The sequence below is a fragment of the Aquila chrysaetos genome, chromosome 9 (assembly GCF_900496995.4).
Source record: "Aquila chrysaetos chrysaetos chromosome 9, bAquChr1.4, whole genome shotgun sequence".
NCBI lineage: Eukaryota > Metazoa > Chordata > Aves > Accipitriformes > Accipitridae > Aquila > Aquila chrysaetos.
In genome coordinates, this window is record NC_044012.1 from 30146646 (window position 1) to 30165016 (window position 18371).

The 18371-nt window shown below is 42.0% G+C and overlaps 1 long non-coding RNA gene across 1 annotated transcript; it reads right to left on the bottom strand.

Annotated features, from left to right (window-relative positions):
• Positions 1 to 4354: 4354 nt before the first annotated feature.
• On the bottom strand, positions 4355 to 8588 carry LOC115346078. The gene is made up of 3 exons (XR_003925014.2): positions 8491 to 8588; positions 7741 to 7783; positions 4355 to 5113 (listed from the first exon to the last, which is right to left on the bottom strand). It is a non-coding gene; the product is annotated as an uncharacterized LOC115346078 (long non-coding RNA).
• Between the last annotated feature and the right edge of the window lie 9783 nt (positions 8589 to 18371).

Here is an 18371-nt window from a genome sequence, read left to right on the forward strand (position 1 = left end):
TCTGAAGTATACCCAGCTCATGTCACGCAGCACTTGGGAAAACAGAAGCACTGAGGTTTTGGAGAATTCTGTTATTTGTAGCAGGTGTCACCTGCACTCAGTACAAAACCTGCTCTTAGGATGCACAGCTGTGTGTCTCTGGTGGGAATTCAGGTGTATGAGTGGATACGTGTACGTATCCATATTTACATGAAGTGTTGACTGTGGAAGATAACAACGTAGAGGGATCTCTGTGGCCTTGTACTCATGCACCTGCATGTGTGTGTGTATATATATATACACACACACTGTGTGTATACACATATATGTGTATTTTAGCCCCCCAAAAGCATTATTGAATATATTAATTGTTGCACAAATTATCCGATTCCCTCAGCTGCTCAAAAATGACCCTCTGCTATACGTATTTGGAGGGAATAAGAACCACCTTTGGTATCAGTTCTCAATATTCAAGGGAGACAATGAAAAAATGAAAAAGATGATGAGAAAAGGCATTTGGACTAGATTTCTTTCTTTTAAATCATAACTTAAAAGGAAGGTAATGAAACCCTAATATTACACACTAGAAGACATTCTGTAAACATTGTGACATTTCTTAGGTTTTAGGGAACACTAAAATGTAAATATTTTTCAGTTTAAAGAAGTAATTTTTTTTGCTACATTCCTATGTTATTGGGTAAACTATGACTATATATATTCTAATCAGAGCCCCCTGTAATAAACTGAACTACTTTGGACAACAGTGCACACTATGATGAATGAAATCTTAACCAAAGATACAGATGTGCATTCAAAACAATGCTTAAGCAAACCCTCCTGATTACTTCATATATTAAAATTTTAAGTTTGGAGCATCACAGAGGATCAACTGAAGTGTTTTAAACTGTGCTATACACAGTTACAATCATGAAGCAACAACCCTGACAATACTTGTGAAAGCGCTAAGGGTATGACAAAATGACAAAAGCTGGGAAAATCAGATTTAATGTAGGAATTCCATGTTCACATGACACTGAACTATTTTCATTCCACCCAATGGCACAGTGTCATAATTTAGAATTGCCTGGTATTTTAAATTAGATACTTAGCTTCACAGAAGGATATATGGTGTTAAAAGTCATGCGTAGCAAAGCACTGAAATAATCCACACAACAGGCAACCAGTAAAGACAAGAATGAATACATCAAACTTCCATTTGCCAAGTCAGCCAGGGATAACATTCTGATGCTGAGTAAAAGAAAAAAAAAAAAATCACTTCTCCATGCAGCTTGCAAGATCGTGCTACAATCCTGTGTTTATATAGCACTGAAGTAAAAGCAAAGCCAAATGCCAACTGCTAGATTTCAGTTTCCATGTATCAAATCCTACATAGAAGATAATTTTATTTATGGCTAGTTCCGCCTCCCTCATGAAACTAGAGATTCTTTTTACTTCAACGGCCAGGACTAGACCCTTGGTTTCTTTTCAATTTCACAATAAAATCAGCTCACTGTAGCTTGACGGTGTAATCTTTCTTAAAGGGCTCAGAATGGGTATGCCTTTCTTCAGCAGGTGCATCTCCTGAATCAATTTCTATTGCTCCACACAATGCCCTTAGTTTGGAATAAAAAGTGAGATGTTGTTCTCACTTAAATCTGAAGACTGTCACCACTAGAATAATCAGACATTTATCTTACACTGCCATTTGAAGACAATTTGAAATACAAAGAAACTCAGCAGGCAGTCGACGAATTCCCCCCGGCCCCAACTTAAAAAAAAAGAACCTTAGGGAAGGAAGAGAGAGACACATAATTCATCTTGAAGATACTGAAGATTTTTTTTTCCTGTCGAGCGGTTCTAGTTTTGAACAGGCTATACTGCAGGGCATCGCAGCACTGGGGCACTTCCCACCATTCAGTTGGTCACCTATGTACTGTAGCAGAAACTGCCAAACAATTGGTTTATTCTCTTGTGATAGTAACCCAGGAAACAAATCTATGATGACACTGTTACATGCATTCGTGAACTTAGTGGCCTTGTAGGTCACTGGACAAATCTCTCTAAACTGAACTGTTGACAGTTCTTTGCAGGGTTCCCCTCAGGAAACTGAAGGTTAATTGACCATTCTTTCAAACCATGAAATGCTTTTGAAAATGTTAGTTTTAAGTCTCGTAGCCTAAAGTCTGATGAAACAGCATGTCTGTACTGTGGTGTCTTCTAATTACTGAAATTAAGAATTTTGGTCAGGGAAGGTGCAGAAATGGTTTAATTAGATTTCTGTGTCATGAAAACATGAAACAACACTCATCTAAATTGTGACATTGTTTAGAAAAGAAATGCTGAGGTAGCAGGATACCTGCTAGAGAAGCTGTTCATAATAGAACTGACTACTTCTTGATTATGTTAATTTGATGATAGCCTTATTAAGAGAAGGGGTCCTAAATTTTCAGTCTTAGATCCTTAGAAAAATATGTCCATGCTTATCTTCGCTCATGTGGATAGTCTCACTGACTTCAAAGGAATTATCACAGCATTGGTTTCTGCAGGATACTTCCACCTGTAAAGTTATAGTTATGCAAATACTCACATACACAGAACCAGGAATCCCACAAAACACCCAACGTCCTTGAACAACTGGCAGGGAAGTCGATTTGCTTTTATGAGCTATGATACACGCATAAAACTAGTTACACGTTCACCTAAGATTTACAGAAGCTAGGAAGAAAATGGAAATCAATCGTTATGTCACAAATTATGAAAGCCCTTTATCATACTGTATTTGGCTTTCCACATTTAGACTATTACCCCAACATCCTACGGGTGTTACTTTTTACTTGAGATAAAATGTGTCAGTGTATATACTGAAAATATTGCAGAAATAGAAACCAAGAAAAAATTATGTATTTGTTATTAACATTTTTCTCCAGAAACCTTAAAGAGTACTCTACTTGAGTATTACTACTCATGGTTAATAAACTTAATGCGATCAAGAAAATATGAGTTCTGCAAAATTTTAAATCCCAAACTAGACTTTGGCCTTTTTCTAGCTGTTGTCTTGTCACTACATTTCTATGTAAGAAGTATCAGTTTGTATGTCGCCACATTGGGGTCTTCAGATGATGCCTGTCTCTCTGTGCGGCTCAGCATATAGCATACCAGGCAAACTTAATTCCACTCTGTCAAGGTTAGACATTACAGCAGCCTTGCTGGGAAGCAAGGTGGATCAGACTGGGCTCTTTCTGATGCTATCAGTTATGCTCCAGGTGTCCATCACTGTGTGAAGCAACTGATTTAGTTTTTCAAGGCCTGAAGATTCAGCTGTGCCTCCAACTGAGGTAATGAATAGCCTCTCAGAGCCAAAATTCCCAAAGTACTTACGTAGACAACATTCATTGCTTCTGTGACAAAAAGTTGTATATTTAGCCAAAGCTGAAAGCAGGTAGCTGCAAAGTTTTCCTTTTTTCTTCTTTCCTGACTTTTCATCTCCAAAAAGGAAAAACTTTATGTGAGCATAGGTATAGATAAAAGCATTCATGGTCATTATCTGCACAATACAACCCATGGAGATTTGCTGAAAACAATCAGGACTATTTTAGGAAAAGCTCATTACTACGGTGAAGAAATAGGTGAGACCTACACATGATTCTCTGCAGTATTCTTCTTCAGCTCTAAATAAACCACAGTCTACAAAAGAGCAATAAAGAGATCAAAACTGATGATTTTGTCAGCAGCATGGTCTGTTGCTGAAATAGTCTCTTTCAATGACAAAGTACACTGTAAATTATATCCAGCAGCCAGCAGCATATTGATTTTCTTCTGTGTTTGGAAAAAAAAAGATAATTTTAAAAGTATACATTTTAACCCCAAAATGCAAAATAAAAGCATTAATACTATGCTGACATAGTACAAGGATTTGTTCTAACTTGACTGTCTAAATTTAGGACATTAAAAATTCAGGGTGACAATAAGTTTTTATTCCAACCTTTTACACCTACATGTTTTAAGAAGGGGATATTACCTTCTACACATGCTGATACTAATTTTCCTACATGGCACAATATCTATAGACAACAGAATGGTTCAAGGAAGCAATTTTAGCTTCAGTCCCAATTTTTCTCTTCTCTACAATCTTGTATTAGGCACTGTACTTCTGAAAGTAACTATTTTGCTGGAGGCTAAGTAAAAATACACTAAAAGTACATTTCTCAGAGATCTCTTTCTCGTTAATGAAATTTTGAGGGTTAAAATCTGCTAACAGCCTGTGATAAGGGCAATTATGTTGGACATTTGAAGTGGTGGAAAACATGCCAGCCAACCAGAATCCTCTTGTCACAACACTTGCTTCATAATATTGTATATAATAACCATTGCACTGCACAATTACACTATCTATAAACTATGTTTTGCCCCAAAATAGACATGTATCAAGGCAAAATATTCTTGTAGACCACTCACAAAGATAAAATTGTGCTATGCTTAGGTTTAAGTGGCTAAATTATAAACAGATTGTCAGGCTTTGTGTGACCTAGTGGGTCTGTTTTTGTGGTTCTGCCAGCTCTTAAAGCGCATATTGTAACGGCTCTGTATTATTTGTGTTACAGGGGCATTTAGAAGCCCCAGGCCCATTTTTCCAGGCACTCTGCAAAGGTACAGTAGTGAGATGGTTTCAGCCTCAAAAGAAATTATATATCAAATACATAGTTTTGTTTAGTATTTTAGAGAAATTCTAAGATACATGTGAGTATAATGAGACAGTTGAGGTAGACAGAGCAGCTACCCCCAACTAATTTTTTTTTTTCTAAACTTCAGAATTATTCAGTAACACTGCATTCTAAAAACTGCATCTTAACCCATAGAAAAATTAAGCTGGGATACCAGCAAAGAAGCTTCTCCTTCTGATGACACACCTTACCCTAATGAATCTGGACACACTATGATGGATTACACAGTATGATGGATTTTGTTCCCAAGTATTAATAATTTTACATTAAAATTAGTGAGTAGGTCCAATGGCGGTTGTAACTTCATGGCTATACAGGGCAGCAATATCATCTTCATGAGGATTCAATGAAGATTCATTTCTTACAGGCCAGACTACCAGCACTTCAGGCAGAGCAAGACAACTTTCTCCCTGCTGAATAGAGAACAGCAGGCATTAGTTTTAGTAACAAGGACAGTGATAGTTAGAAGCTGCCAAACTCCTTCTAAAGGAATCACCATTTGTTTGTTGCCTAAAGTTGCAGTAAAACAAAACAACATCAAGAAAAGTAGCAATTGCCTTAGAAAGTAAAAATGGGACCCTAAAGGGAGTAAAAAGCAGGCTTCCCTTTCTTTGTGATACATATTATGAAACTTTTCAACAGTAAAGGCATTTTTAAAATGTAAAAATTCTGAACAAGCCAGGCACTAGGACCTCCAGTGTATTTTCCTTACCTTAGCCATGAGGAAGGCCTTTTTGTCCGTTACATCCATGCATGTAATCAGCGATTGTGCCTTTTGTAAAACTCAGATTCACCATCTGTATGCTCCCAAGTGGCTAGACGAGTGCTAAAACCCCATCCCTATGGGATTAATCTGCAATTTCACACTAAATGATTTTTAAGTATAATTTGTTACGATACAGTATTCTAAAATAAAAAAACGGTCAGTGCTTTTGCATTGTAATAAAAGGAGGAAGCTTGTAAAGTTTCCTGTATTTAAAATGTGTTGTACAGAATCCACTTGCACATTAGTTTCATTCAGATATGAATGCACATGTCTCAGGAAAAGAACCTTTGGGTAATTGAAATAGCTGCTTTTTATTTCTGAGGGAAAGAACACAAACACAAACTTAGAATCTGTGCACTGGTAGGGGGATGAACTATAACGTACTTCCCATCTTGTTCAGGGACTGAGAATTTGCATGATGAAGTTGCAGTTTAAAATGTAAACAGAATATTTCACTGCTGTACTGAGGGGAATGGAGGGATGAATTGTAAAGACACAGGGTAAATAAAGGAGGAGCTAAAGAATCCACTCTTTCACATAAAACAAAGCTGGCTTGAAGTGTGCAAGGAAATTATTCCTTTTTAAGAAGCATTAACCGCTTTTAGAAGTACCCCATTTCACTAAATAGAGGACACTGATCTTAATTCACATCATTATTTTCCCCACACATTTTAGATACTCAGCCAAAGAAAGATGAAAACCATCATCAGAACACATGGCAAGCAAGGAATAAGAAGATCGAGGGTCAGGATACGCTAATGTCCTTTTACAAAAAAGATGATGAGTTAACATGAAGCTGCTTTTCAGCCATGCTGGGTTCAACAGAGAAACCATGAGTCCCAGGCCAAACAGGACTGAGGTGGGGGAAATATTTTGATTTTACAGCCCGACTAGATGGTAACACAGAGGTCATCAAAGTCTTCACAGAGTTCTCATAGGTCTCTGCTTTTGAGGGTTCCTCAACTCTCCCTTGCCTTTTTTTTTGACTTGTCTCCTAAAGCACACTTGAGAGCATGGAAAATAAAACAAACTTGTTTTATGATGACCTCAGCTGGTAGCAAATTGAATTCAGTTCACCGTTCAAAGGAAACTACTACATTTTAAACGATAGTCTAGAAATGCAAGATAATTTTAGGAGAAATTCACACAGAAGAAAGTCAGTGCCTTTACAAAGCAAATCCCTCTTTCGTCTCTGTTGTTTTACTGCATTATTTGCTACAAACTATTTACTCCAAAGAAAGGAATAATTTATTTGCTGAACATTACATTATTTTAAAGGCTACATGTGATTTTATATGCTGCCAAAGTAAATGAGGTGATAGGTATTTCTATTCATCCAATTTCTAATACACATTTCTCTGCCAATATTCACTGTAAAAATAATTTCAGTTGCATCAGGCGAACTTGCCCTATTCTTTAACTTAGACAAGACTGTAAATGAAAACAGCAATTGTCCATATCTTGTATTCTCTCATTTTAAATAACGAAAAGGAACCTAGCTAATGTATATAAGAAAATAATACTCACTGATATCCCTTTTCATGCTATTCTCTTAGGCAGCATAATGTCTCCCATGTAACATTAACTGCTGAGAAAACACCTAAAACAGGGAAAAACTGGCTACAGGCAACCTCTCTAAATCCAATCATCAATTTGCGGTTTACCTGCATTCAAACTTCGAGCTGACATAACACAAAACAGTCAAAGAATTTCTGAAAAATATACGTAAGTAACAGCAAAAACATTCATGATAACTTCTAAGGCCAGCTGCTTATTAAGGAAACCCTGCTTTTAAAACTGTTTGATAATTTTAAGTGTTTCACCTGGTAACTGGCAGACTCCACCACCTGCTCTGCTTAACAGTCACAAAAATCCCAGCCTGCAAATATTCATGTGCATGTTTCCCAAGGAGTAGTATATGCCACCATTATGGAATCACAGGGTAATTTAGGTTGGAAGGGACCTCTGGAGGTCTGTGCTCTAAACCTATGCTCAAAGCAGGGCCAAAGCAGATTGATTTGCTCAGAGCTCTGTCCAGTCAAATTCTGAGTATCTCCAAGGGCAGGGACTCACCACCCCTCTGGGTCCCGTTGCAATGTTGGGCTCCCCTCATTGTGAAAACTTGCTTCGTAATATTTAACCAGAACTTTCCTTGTTGCAACATGCTATGTACTCTTCTAAGTGTTTGGAGAACTAAGCTCTTTATCCCTTCACATTTCAGTTTAAGCTCCCCTAGTGAGCAAGATGGGTATAAGTCACCCTTCTACTCCTTACCTGTTATAATCTGGCCGTTCCAAGCAGGAGGTATGCAAATCACCTGAATAACAGAAGCGAATTTGTGCACTGAATGTATTGCTACAAGGAAACCAGTCAAGCGAAAAGTTCAACACAATGGCTTGAGCAGATTCCAAGAAAGTCTAATAAAAGAAATGGCATGTTCTATCTTTACCCCTCCTGCAAATATTAAGCTACAGGAATGCATTTTTTTAAAAAAGCATTTTTTTAAGTTACGAGGTAAGTATATAACAACTATAAGATGACCTTGTAATAAGTTATAAAAGCGGCACGACATACCACTCTAATTAAGGGAACACTTGCAACTGTGCAAACTCTATGCCTTAGGCTCTAGCAGTACTATGACTTTTTCTTTTATTCTGCTTTTTGGTTCTCCATATGTGCCTGGTATAGGCCTTGATGCTGAGAAGTATTGATTACTCTCCATTTCTATTGACAGTAATTAACAGAGAGAGATTTGATGCTCATCGAAGTGAACAGATTCTCATTAAGAGCAGAAGAAAAGATCTCCCCTGTCTTCACATTTCACTCCCTCTATACTGTGTGGTAAACTGTCAAGCACAAGGAAATAAATTTCTAATGAGTCTTCTGGGTTTTCATGCTGCAAGTATATTTAAAGTATTTCCACGTTTATGCTTTGCTATGCAGAGTCCACATGACCTGGTTTCATCACTGATTTTGGACTGCTTCTACATAAACGCCACCTTTCATGACAAGTAAAGCTGGCACCTGTTTTGATGACGGGCTTATGGGAAGAAAAGTCTGGTCTCCAGAAAAGACCCCGCAAGTCCAGGCCAATAGTTTCTGGGGCTGACCCTCCACCGGCATGGGGCTGGACCTTGGTTCGGCTGTTTCACACCCATCTATCCAGTACGGGGAGGTAACACTGACAGTAAAGGCCTGAGGTCAGGACAGACTTCACTATCTGAGGGGTGCACTGCACTTAAAAAGCCTCTGGTGAAAGAGGATGTAAAAGTACAGCTGTCAGAATGAATTCTTCTATTTCCTATTTATGTATTAAATTAGCTAAAGAAAGGTGCCCACACCTACAAGGCACCCTGTGGCCCAGTCTCCAGACCACGGAGGGCCCTCCTGGCCGCCTGGCACTCCCAGCCCCACCACCCTCCGTCCCCACGGGTGCCCTCTCGCCCTGCCAGGGAGAGGAACGCTTCCCCTTGGCCTCTGCCCACCCCACAACGGGGAAAGCCCTCTCGCCTCCCCGGCCGCAGGCCCACGGGGAGAGCCGTCCCCTCTCCACTGGGGCAGGGACACGCTTCCTCCTCACCCCCCGGCAGGTCCAGGTCCCTGCTCCCCGCTCCCCGCGCGGGAAGCCATCTTCTCCCCCCCACACCCGTCGCGGCAGCCAGCGCTGGGCCGGTTTCCTCACACCCCAGCGTCGCAGCCCCTCGCCGCTGAAGAGGCGGCGGGACGGGCGGCACGGAGCCTCCCCGCCTCCACCGGCGGCTGCCCCGGCTCCCTCCCGCCGGGCGCTGCCCGCCGCCGGGCCCGCCTGAGAGAAAGTCTACCGGCCGCTCCCGGGCATCTTCCCGCGGAGGGGCAGGGAGTGGAGGCCGGACCCAGGCACGGCGGGATCAGCGGCGGGGAAGGCGAGCGCCGGCGGCGGGCGGGGAGAGGCGGACCCAGGCGCTGCCTGCCCACGCTTTCCCGCCGCGAACCGAGCGGGGCAGCGGGGTCTGCGGACACCGGCGCAAGCTCCCTCCGAGGTGTCGCCCCAGCTCCGGCGGGCGGGCGGGCGGCTCTCCGCCGGGGCCACGGCGGTCCCCAGAGCGGCCCCCGCCCCGCTCCCCCTCACACATTTATTCCCGCCGCCCCGCTCAAACGGCCGGTGCCCGTTTGAACGCGCTGGGTGGGTCCCCCTCCCCCTTCCTCTCTCTGGAAAGTTGCAAGAAGTTGGGCTGTTTGGGTTTTGGGGGTGGGATTTTTTTTTTTTTTTTTTTTTTTTGGTTCTTTTTCTTTCAAATTCCCCTGCCCAACCCCTTCGCCCTCCCCATGGCCAGGTCCCCCGGGCGCTAGCAGGGCGGGCCTGGGGGGGGGGGGGCGCAGCGCTGCGGCGGCTGCCGGGAAAACGCCGCGTTCCCCCGGCCCTGCCCCGGCCCTGACCCTGCGGGCGGCCCCCGGCCGCGCATGCTCCAGGCTGGACAGCTCCTGAGAGGGAAATTTAAAAACTGGCTGGAGCCCGGCCCCGCCGCCGACTCGCCGCGGCTCCGAGCCGCCACCGCCGGCTCCATCCCCTTCAGGGCCAGCTCCAGCCCGCCCCCGTCCCCCCCGCCCTTTCCCCGCAACCCCCCCCGCCCCCCCTCCTCAGAGGGAGACCCCGCCGCGCCGGGCCGCAGCCGCGGAGCTCCGGCCGGGCCCCCGGGCCCCGGCCCGCCAGGTTTGTGGAAGGAGCAAGCAGCGCTCGGCCGGGAGGTGCGGGCAGGCCGGGGTGCGGGGTGTCGGGGCGGCGGGACGCGGGGATCCTCCTTGGCTGCCGCCGCCAAGGGCTCGGGAGAGCCCTCGGGGCAGCTTCGCGGGCACCGGGGCTCGGTTCCCGCCGGACTCCCTCCTCTCTTCCTTGGGGGGCAGCCTGGACGTACTTAGACCATTGCACGTTACCGCAGCTTGCTTTTCATAAATGCTACGCGGATGCTTTTATGGGAGTTTAAGAGCAGCCCAGAGGCGGGAGTGTTCCCCCGGCTGACTCTGGTGCTCCCGGTACCGACAGCCCTCTGACATCCGAACTGCCTTGCCGTGCCCGCGGTCCATTGATGCTCCCTCCATCAGGGGCAAGGTTCCCATTCTGAGCTGCTTTTTGGGGGTGGTTGTTTGGTGTCGTGTCCCCCCGTCGTCCGTCCGTCCCGTCGTCCGTCCCCCCCCCCCCCCCCCGTAAAACCTTTTACTCCATTGCCTGGCCCAAATAAAACCAGTGCACCCGGAGGTAAAGGTAATATAAGTTGGGCTTTACTTTCCTATAGTCCTGGGTTTCGGCTGGGGTTTTGTTGTCTTCTGCCCGCTGCTGAAGTGCTGGATAGCTACTGCTGCCTGAACGGCTTCTTTCTGTTTTCTTGTCTTTTGCCAAGGAGATGATAGAAAGTGATATCCCGTCCATAATGTCAGGAATCATTAGGAATTCAGGGCAAAATCACCACCCTTCACAGGAATACAGGTGAGGCGTTTACTGATTTCAAAAATACGCACTGCACTGTCACAGCCTGCTAACGGATGTTGTTTTCCCATTATTTCCTAAAAAAAAGCCTTAGCATATAGAACTTTTTTTTTTTTAAAAGAGTTAACTGCATTTTTTCTCCACTGTAAAGTAGATTTCTAAGGTGGTGAGGGGTTACAATGCATTACATTTAGAAGCGTTCCTGTTTAAAGTATTTTGATACTAAACTATGTTTGATAAATACACCTTCAAAACCTTGGGTTGACCTTCCAGTATACTCTCCCTACTGTATGAGTGTTGCCAGAGAAGGATATTCTTGTTAAATAATAATTACCTAAAAGTTCCCTTTCAGATCACATTTTGCATTGTTATGAAGCAGTCATGGAGAGACTAAATTAAGTGCAATAGACACTAGAAGAGCTTTTCATTAAAACAAGTACTTATGTAGAAGTCCAAAGCACTGACATGTCAAAGGTCTTCTAATATCGATGGGAACAAACCTGGATTTGTCAACAGCCTTTGATAATTTACCTATACCTCTAGGCACCCATTTATTGTTCAAAAGTATTGTTAGAAGTCATGGGATAGTTCTGCATGAATTACAGTGCACTGGGTTAAGTTAGGTTACATCTTGTCACATGATGCAAAGTTCCAAGAAATACAGAATAGCAGAACACGATCCAGTTCTCACAGTAAAAAAAAAATTAAAAATTCTTGTTTTAAAATGAGGAGTGAGAGACTATCTCCTTCCTCCCAGCCTGAGGGTGTTTTCACCCATTTCTATGGGTAAAAGTGGTCTGCCGCAGGTATTCTTCTATCAGCCTCTCTCTATTCAAAATGCAAACACTGCACTGCAGCCTCTTGCAGCTCAACAAGTGATTTGTTATACTCTCTGAAGCCACTGTGGAAAAAGGTTTGTGGAACTCTGTTTTGCTGTTTATTAAAGCACTATTTGCTCTAGGCATTTTTGTTGGCTATGTAAATATTTGTAAAGAAATTATTCAGTATTTAATGAAGGGTATGTATGAGAGAGACTTCTGGGTACTTATATTTAAGTCTGTATCTTCAGTGCCCTGAAGAACATACCACCTTAACAAAGACCCTCTTTATGGAGAGAACTATTTTTTAACTCATAGCTACAGAAAAAGCACTGTTTTGGGGGGAGAAAGATAGGATTTATCTTACTGCCAGTAAAGGAATTGTAAGAGTTTCTTCTTTTATTCAGAAGTCATCTGCTTTTAAAAACTACTTTAAATTGTCTGTTAAACATTTTGAACTCAAAGATCCCAGTTCTCTAAAGTTTTTAACCGACTTGTGATTTCTTTAATGCAGCTTTAAAATGAATTATTTGACCTCATTTAATAGTGGCAAATTCTGATAAAAATGCATAAAATCTGAACTGCACCATAAATGCAGAGCAGTATTTGTCCTACTTCATGAGAAAACACTTTGGATTATGTAAAAGAAAATCTTTTAGACTGAATGATTTTAAGAAAAGAATAGACCTGTCAAATTCTATCAGCTCTGTTTACTCTCCTGCTGTCACCACAGTCCAAGACTGGAACCCACAGTCCCGAGTTCTCCATGGGGGAGCATCAAGGCTCCACAAAATGGGGAATGGCCTCCAATTAGTGAGTGGGAGGCTGGGGCTGTGCTGAGAATACTCTTCTGTCTCACTTGGAATCTTTCAATGGGACAGTTGGACTTGGAGGAGACCAGCCTTTCCTGTGAGTGTGCAAGAGGAAACACTGAAAAGGGAGGGGAGTGTGTGGGCATGTAAGCAGGGGATCAAATCAGCAAATATTGATAAGTTTTCATGCAGCTTATGCTTGCAGTTTGAAACAATGGGAATTTTTTTCTTTTTTTTTTCTTTTTTAAATGGATGAAAAAAAAAATCCCTGATTTTAGCAGGTCTTTGAATTCTGTGGATCCAAAGCATCTATAGTAAATTTGTTGTAGCACATAGAGTAGTGATGAGGATTAGACTGCTGTGCAAAGTCCAGGGACTATTTGCACCACAGTAAAATGATTTTAGACAAGTATATTTTCCAGTGATGCAGCTGTGGGATATAAAACATCCTACTGTCCAGGAATGATTAAGGGCCATCTTATCTTCTCTGATGCCTATGTTTTTATGGCACTGGCACTGCCTGGCTACCAATGCAAAGTAATACTTCATATTAGCAGATGCCTCTCACTCTCCCAGAGAAAATACCGCTAAATTCAATATTTTCGTAATTGTAGTAGTGACATATATTTCTAATGATTTCATTTTACATTTCAGGGACTAAAACTAGAGACTTGTAACACACTGGGATTTTTTAACCCTTAACACTTTATTCTTGTTAATTATAATTAATAATCTAACATTATGTTTCAGTGTAAATATTTTTATATTTAAATCAAAGCAATAGGCAGACTACAAGTTTACTATGCAGTGGTGTGCTTGTGGTCATTTCGGCACAAAGCTATGTAAATTATAGGAGGCAACTCAAAGACTACTAATTTAGCGGAGAGCTCCCATGGTCTTCAGTGGGCTTGGAGCTGGTCTTTGAGAAACAAGGTTCTTCAGCTCCTGAATGCCGTGGTCTTCAAGCAATATTTTACATTGAAATCTGCAGTCTAGCTTTTTGCAGTCTAATTTGATTTAACATGCATAACCAGTGCAAGAGAAGTAAAAGACCTACTGTGATGTACACAAGTGCAGTATGAGATTTAATAGGCAGAGCTTGAGCAACAGACGCCTGAGGGAGGCAGATGAGAGGCCAAGGTGGGCCTGGACTGAGACTGCAAAAACACTTACAGACCTGTAAGTTCTCTCCCAAATAAGACTTGGTATTATCCTAATTCAACATTCTTGGTTTTCAAATGCAGCAGCATGCTTATTTTTCTCAGGGACTATCCCATTCCCAAACTAGGTACAGTTATGTGTGGTTTATTACATATCATATAACAAATCATGATATGAAAACCAGGCCATTATAAGGGAGACAAAGAGTAACTTGCTATGGATTACTTAGCATATGTGAAAATCCAATTTAAGGAATCAAATCATCACTCTAGGTAACAATGTGGCATTTATATTTTGAAAGAAATAACTAAAATGTGCAATTCTATTTAAAGAAATAACATTACTTAAGATGTAAAGCTAACCCAAGATCAACAAGATAAATTAACTTGCAGCTCAATATTTTGTGTAGGGACCATGTTTCTATTTTTTTATATTACTATGTGTTTCCAGTTGATAGAAGCCTTATGTAGCATTTTGAAGGCCTTGCAATGCATTTTCTATACATATTAAGCAGAAATTCAGTTTTAAATAGATATCTTTTTGATAAAAAGTCATTACTCAATCATTAATCATTCAACATATTAGTAGACTATATCCTCCTTCACCCCATTTTAATTGTCCCCTTGGTTCTTAAAAAAAGGGTCTATATTCATTGGCTCATTAGATAGTTTGATTAAATTTTTGTTTTAATAATTACTTTATGCTAGCATAGTTTAGCATAAAATCAATTAAGAAGCATAGACACATAAACATGCAACTGCTGCATTCCATACATTCTGGATGTGACTGCCTTACAGTGGTGAAAAAGGTGGAAAGTCTTTATCTTTATGACACACAGAACATTTGAGGTCTCCTAAGTGGTAGTCTCATATCTGGTTTTGCACTTTGGTTTCTGGAGAGCAAGCTACAGCTCAGGCCTCCTGACAGTCGCCACTGGGGATGGATGGAGTCTGGGAGTTTGCATGAAGGAAATTTCTGCAGACAAAAGGTTACAAATGCATAACTAACGAAACCGTAATTGTTCCTGAAGAAAATGTCAGTGTCCATTCCCTTGACACCATGTGTGTCTGACAGGGAGTGAGATAATGACTCGATGTGCCGGAGGAATTTCATCACAGTAGTTGCTTCATTCTTTCAAAAAAATGTGAGAAACCTCCTAGGAATCAGTTAAACTCAGGCCACTGTGGATTGATTTAAGTGGATTAGCTCAACTGTTTCCTATGCAGTTCCTGAAATGTGCTAATCTGTATTAATAAAAAAATTGTGGCCCTTGCTCCTCAAATTGTCTTGCAGTTGCAGGCAGAGATGGGAAGGACTGGTTTGTACCCAGGTGATGTCTTGCAGGCTTCTCAAGCTCATCTGCCTCCAGTGAAACCAGAACGGAGTTCATACCTCACCTCAAAAAAGGCACTTGACTCCTTGTTCAAAACAAGGAAGCAGAAAAGGAATTTGGACTTCTTCAGCATTCCTGTGAGATCTCAGATGCTCTTGGCACACCGCTCTTATTTTATCCATTTAAAAAATCTTGTACATGCAGAAAGCAGAATTGCTGCATGACCGCAGCAGCAAGTAATGCACTTGAGACAAGTTCTTACAACAGTGCAAAACAAAAGGTAGTGTATTTTATATTCCCTTTACACTGAAGTAAATAACTACACAAGATCCCAGGCAGATAGATCAGTTCAGTGCTAATAAACAGCAGCTGAAGCAATGTCAAAGGGAAAAATAGCTTCCCAGATGGACAATGCTCCTGGTTTTAACAGAAAACATTCCTGTAGTGCATGGTACTTCAACACATTTTTGCATCAAGGAGAAGCTTATTTTGACATTAGTCACAGGTTTGGGTTTTGTTTGTTTGTTTGTTCTTTTTTTAGCAAGACAGATTGCAGAGTCAGATACTGGCTGCATTTAGCAAATCTGAACCTTGGGATGGTTATGCGGGTAAAGCACAGCAGGGAGCAAGTGGCTGGGAGTTCAGTGCTGACATTGCTGCTAACTTCCTCTTAGGCTTAAGCAAATCACATAGGTCACTTGTAATTCAGTTTCCCTTCATCTCATACCAAAATGATGTAATGAGGCATTGTGAAACTCAGAGCTGAAATGTATAAAAGTCTCCAGGAGCACATCTATAACCTGTTCTGTTAGCACTAAGCACCTTTGCAGAAGGTTTTTGGAGAATCATCTTCTCTTCTGAACCATGGTGTAAGAAAAGGAGAACAGCAACACCTGACAGGGTAATCATGTTATTTGCTTTTTCCTCACTAGTTTTGGCTCCTATAATCCAAAGTTTCTTGAGCTGAAGCTGAGGAGGGACTTTCTGGTTGTCCCTGGAAAGCTGCCTAATTTCTGTTCTTACTTCCAGCAAGGCCAGAAATTACTCAAAGAACTGGAAGACAGGGAGGAGAAAGGCGGGCTGGTGGTTTGGGACTGGATGGGTGGTGTGCCTTCAAGAGGCAAAGAGGAATTGCAGACAGAAAGCAGCAGTGAGAGCTGCTGGCTGAAGCAGGAGAGGAGCTGGTGCAGGAACCAGGATGAGAGAGGCAGGTTGTTCTGAGTGTGGAAAACAGAACCTGTTGCAGGGAAAAGCACCTGTAAGGGAGGAAGGTGGGAAGAGAAGTGCATAGAGGAAAGTAGCAGAGCAGATGGAGTGAGGAGCAAAAAGGGATGGTGAAGCTGACTCCTTCAATAAAATGGAGAATACTCCTCACCATGGAGACAGCTGAAGAGTCACAAAATATAAATATTTTCCTTGTGTCAGCTTACATATGAGAAATCACTGTACTTGCACTGAGGACATTACGTAATCCCAGACAAAAGAAAACAGTTTCTCATCACCACTTCAAGAAGAGGTTTTCTTAGGACTTGTGTTCAATTTTCACTCCCACTGGATAAACCACTGCAAACAGCTAATTAAGAAACTCACCCCTGATTGCTTCTATTTGTACTACTTAAGCATAGGCAAAAAGCTCAGATGTCAGTGCTGGTAATAAAAATTGTCCATCGAGTGAGAGACATCTTAAAACTATGGTTGAAGGTGAATATGCCAAATGCAACCAAAATGGTTTGGTCTGACTTTGTTTAGAATGGAGGCAATGATGAGTTGCCACCGCGCACTAATCCCTTTGAGAGAACCTGTAGCATTGGATTTGCCCTACAACATCAACCAGTTTGAGTGCTTTATATCTTTTAGGGACAGACTCCAGAGCAAACAAGCAGACAGAGTGCAATGCAGTGTGAATGGTGCAGTATGCATAGAAATACGTAACTGCGCACCAAATCATAAACTGGAATCCCCAGTTATTGGCTAAACTATCTGGAGATAAAACATCTTAAAGTATGCTTGTCATTGCCAAGCTTTCCTTTAGTCTTAACAAACTTGCTTGACAGACTATTCTAGAATGCTGTTGAAGAGATGGTCCCTATAGTCTCCAGTGACAAGTTCACCATACTATGGCATTTGCAAATGTAGAATTAGATAGTTCACCTTGACAGCAGTTTCTGTGGTGATGAACTACCTTAGATCCAGCTCATTAGAACAGCTCGACGTGAGGAAAGGTGGTAAAGTTAGATCTATGAATATAGATTCAAATTCAACTCTGATGTTAGTTGCAGATTCCCGCAAGGTTATGCCAGGAATGAATTTCATTCCATCCTGCTAGCTGTTGTGCCTGCAGGATGTACTTGACGGGGGAAGTAGAGATATCTTTAGGTACATCTAACAGATGATTTGCACTGCTGACAGGCTCTAGTGAGCTTTGTCAGATGTGCAACCAATGCAGGAGTCCAATTTGTCTGTGACTGCAGGTAGGAAGGTCTGGAGCTCAGTATCGAGAGATCTGGAAAGGGGTTTTATTCCAAGGGGTATTTTTCCTGATTCTGGAAAAGTAAACTTTGTGTGGGCTGGGTGGTGGCCAAGATCTATTGCCCTGATTGGATAAATATTTTGGGCAGCACATGATAGAGCAGATAGCAAAGATTAATGCTACCACTGACCATTTCTGTATCATACCTACCATAGCTCTCAGGGCAGGAGAGGAGGCCAGCATCCTCTGATACGTAGAGGAGAACTGGGGCTTAAATCCTCATCATCATATGGATTCTTACTAATGCAGGTGCCCTTCTAGGGTAGAAACACATAGAAACAGAAGGGTGTTTTCCTGCAGAGGTTTGAAAGGAGAGGGGTAAAAGTAGAGTTGCATAATTTCACCACACCTTTAAAAATAATATCATGTTTGCAACATATTTGGTGTGACTGTAACCTTTTCTTCATAGGGGTTTAGTAGTTCACCGTCTATACCAGCCAGCCCTGGGGAATGTGCAGCTGGAGACATTTTCAGTAGTGTGCATTAATTACAGCGTATCACTATTTATCTCATTTACATGCATTGAAAGGAAATGGCTGCTTTTACTACAGTGCCCCATTGTGCCAGGGGCTGTGAACACCCATCTAAAGACAGGATCTCTGACTCCTGAAGTTTACCCTCAAACGTGAGACGAAAAGGGTGGTGGAGGGGAACAGAATCAAAGTACACACGATATTACAGTACGTACTTATGTATTTGTAGTTGGCTTGGCACAGGCAATTTTTCAGGTCAGAAAGATTGAACCCTAGGAGATTAAAGTGTTAGGTATTACTATGCATAGCTCTCTTTC